Genomic DNA, 3,249 nt, shown 5'->3' on the forward strand with positions numbered 1-3,249 from the left:
TTCCCAGCCTGTCCTGACACTCAGAACAGCACATTTTGATCTCTGTCAGGGCTGTGGGGTGTTCCCAGCCTGTCCTGACAGTCTCACACCCCCTTTGGACACTCTGGAAGAGCTCTGCGCTCCTGTTGTCCCTCTGTGAGGAAGATGAACAGGAAATGACTGTCAGCAGTCACGGGGGAAGATCCATTTGTGCCAAAATGAGCTCCCTGGGTGCCCCTGGCCAGCCCTGACCCGGGGACACCGTCCCTGTCCCCAGGGCTGGCTCTGTCCCCTCACTGCCCCCAGCACAGCAGCTCCAGCCACGTCCAGGCCACAAACAGCCCCACAAAACCCAGAGCTGCCCGGGTCAGGCGCTTTTAATGGGGCTCCTTTCTGTCTAATTCTGATTTTTGTCCCGCAGGAGAGCAGGGCAATCACCCTCAGGGTGATAAACCCTCCCCTGCTCCCGTTTCCATCTCCTTTTCTGGGATGACTGTGGATGTCCCACATTGTGGAGCTGGGTGTTAAAGAAAGCGTTTCATCATTAGTGAGGTTGATTCCAGGCAATTAGAGGGGGAACAAGCATTGTGTCAGGACAAATGGAATAATTCCCGCTGCCTGATCCGTGCCCCGTCAGGAATCAGATCTTTTCCTCCCACAAATCTCCTGTCTTTGCAGAAATATAAAAGCCGTGAAACCCATCAAAAGCAGATTGGCAAAGTTCACTGGATTTCCCCCTCTTCCATAATCAAAAGTAATTGGAAATGCCACAGAGAGTGTTAAAGTTAAATTTCCCCGGTGCTGAAGTGCACATCAAAGAGCAGATGCTCAACACGGTGTCAAAAGCGGTGAAATTACCCCGTAAATCAGGGCTGATATTCAGGGTTTTGAGCAGGTGCTGTGGGGAGGAGGAGGAGGGTGTGGAATGAGACTGAGGGAGGGAAATTTAATGACATTTGTGACGGCACTCGGGACAGAGCTGAGACTCGAGCGGGACCTGAAGCGGGGGAGATAAACAAGAAGCTGTGAAAATGACAGGGGCCGTGAACTTTTGGGGCAGAGGATGTGCTTTTATCACGGAATCGGACACAAGGACGTTTGCAGAAGCTCCAAAAATGTGTAAAGTTGGGTTTTAACACTCGGAAAGCTGTGGAATAATCACAGTGATGGAATGAGAGCACTGGGAAAGTCACATCCCTGAAAAGCCATCGCTCCCTGCCCCATTTCCAACAGGTGGTGGAGCAGGTTCCTGGCTCCAGGAATATTGCTGTGTAAAAACTCGCTCGTGGTGAGACACTTCTCCAGGCTCAGGCTGTTCAGGTATAAACAATTTATTATAAGGGTAAAAGGAGGGGAGACCTGTGTCCACCACCAGCCTCGGCATCCTCGTGGGCCAGGGGAGGGGAGAGAGCAGGGAGAGCAGGAGAGGAGAGGTTGGAAAAGGGGAGGGAGGGAGGAAGAGAAACAGAGGGAAAGAGGGAAAAACCAGAGGAGAGAGCAGGGAGGATGAGAGGGGTCGGAGCAGGGAGAGGGGGCTGAGAGTTAAGAGTGGGGAGAGGGGTAAGGGGTAAGGGAGAGGGGTTCAGAGGTCGGAGAGAAAAGTTGAGAGAGCAAAGTTCTTGTTCCAATCCAATATATCCTTTTCTATCATGAATATTCTAATTCTCAGTAACCAATCACCATGAGACACACCCACTAAATAATTTACATACAACCTTCCCTATATTAACATACAGTGCTGCATTTTAAACTCTAAAAGCTTTACAGGTTCTCTCCTTGCTTCTTGACCTTTGGGCTTTCTATCAGCAGAAGGACAATGTTTTATCAGCAGGGATTCTCCTCTAGCTGGCTAGATCATTGTTCTTTGGTTAACCAGTACTCAGTATCCTCTAACTCAAAGCAGGCTTTCATTGCTACTTCCATTCCAGCCTTCATAATTTTAGAATCTTCTGCCAAACAATCACATTCATAAGGTTTCCCTGTTTCACCCTCCCCAGCACAGGGAAACACAAATTCATCCCAAACATCCTCACTCTGCAGTCAGGAGGAGGCAGAGCCAGGGCTGGGCCCTCCACGCAGAGCTGCAAAGCCAAGGAGCAGAGTGGGATTTGATCAGGCCCTTCTAAAACGGGGATTCGACCATTCTGTGATGTCCTGGAGCACGAAATGAATCCATAAAAGGTCTTGAAAGCAGCACAAAACTCAGCTGCCTCCTCAGGGTCACCGGGGTGCTCACCTGCCACAATAAACCCTCGGGAATTCTCAGCTCCTGCAGCAGAAACAAGGCCAGGGATGTTTGGTTTGGAGTGGGACATGAAAGAAACACGATTTGAAAGGCACCTCCAGGAGGGTGTCAGGGCCACGCAGAGCTTCAGGGAGGACCAGGTTTAGAAACAGGGGAGCAAGGAGGAAAAAAGCCTTTTCCTTCTAAGCAGAGCTTGCAAAAAATGTTTCCTTTTAATCTCTTTTTTTCCTCGTCTGTGGGCAGATGAAATGCTGGAGGTGGGGATTGAGGACACCCCGTTGATATCCAGCTGACACAAACCCAAGTGCTGATGTTCAGCATTCCCCAGCCCTTATAATTCCTGGTTTAGGAACCCAGATGTTCCTGTTCAGCGTTGGTTTGGCACGGAAGAGGATCTCTGTCACATCTGGATAACTGTCCAGGAATTCCAGTGCCAGAAGGGACTGGAGCAGTCAGGTTTGAGCTCTGATCCCGGGTTCCAGCGACCACATCTGCAGGAGATGGGGAAGAAGAAAGCAAACTGATAAAATAAAGATCAAGTTTGTTGCCAGCCTTCTCACAGACACCTCCCAGCAACCCGGGGTGCTCCTGCCCGGCCTTGGGCACCCCCAGGGCTCCCCCAGCCCATCAGAGGACAGGAATCAATCCCAGCACCTCTTCTATTCAGACAGGGAGAGGTTCCTCCTCTCTTCTTCTGGATCCCAAAATCGTGGAGTGGTGTCTGAGGGCTGGAGTGGCTCTCCTGGAGCGGGAATGGGGAGCTGGGGGTTAATTAATAACCTCAGCTCTGAGGTTAATTAATAACCTCAGCTCTGGCTGGCTCTCCCAGTGCCCATGGCTCTGCTTCCTGCTGTGAAAAACCAGGTTCACATCATTTTGATAGAATTTAAAAGTTTAATAAAAAACAATTAGGAGAGAAAAATAAAGTAAAGTACACAGATTTAGCCAGGTGTCTCTGCATTCACCTCACTGACAAAGGATTGTCCCTTAAAAACAGAACCTGCTCCATATCCAGAAATTCTCAC

The 3,249-nt window shown here is 50.0% G+C and overlaps 1 long non-coding RNA gene across 1 annotated transcript; it reads right to left on the minus strand.

Annotated features, from left to right (window-relative positions):
* Positions 1-1,028: 1,028 nt before the first annotated feature.
* Positions 1,029-2,963, minus strand: LOC107214118. Its single transcript, XR_001524885.1, has 2 exons — positions 2,879-2,963; positions 1,029-2,715 (listed from the first exon to the last, which is right to left on the minus strand). It is a non-coding gene; the product is annotated as an uncharacterized LOC107214118 (long non-coding RNA).
* Positions 2,964-3,249: the final 286 nt, after the last annotated feature.

This window comes from Parus major, chromosome 23 (genome assembly GCF_001522545.3).
Source record: "Parus major isolate Abel chromosome 23, Parus_major1.1, whole genome shotgun sequence".
Taxonomy (NCBI): domain Eukaryota; kingdom Metazoa; phylum Chordata; class Aves; order Passeriformes; family Paridae; genus Parus; species Parus major.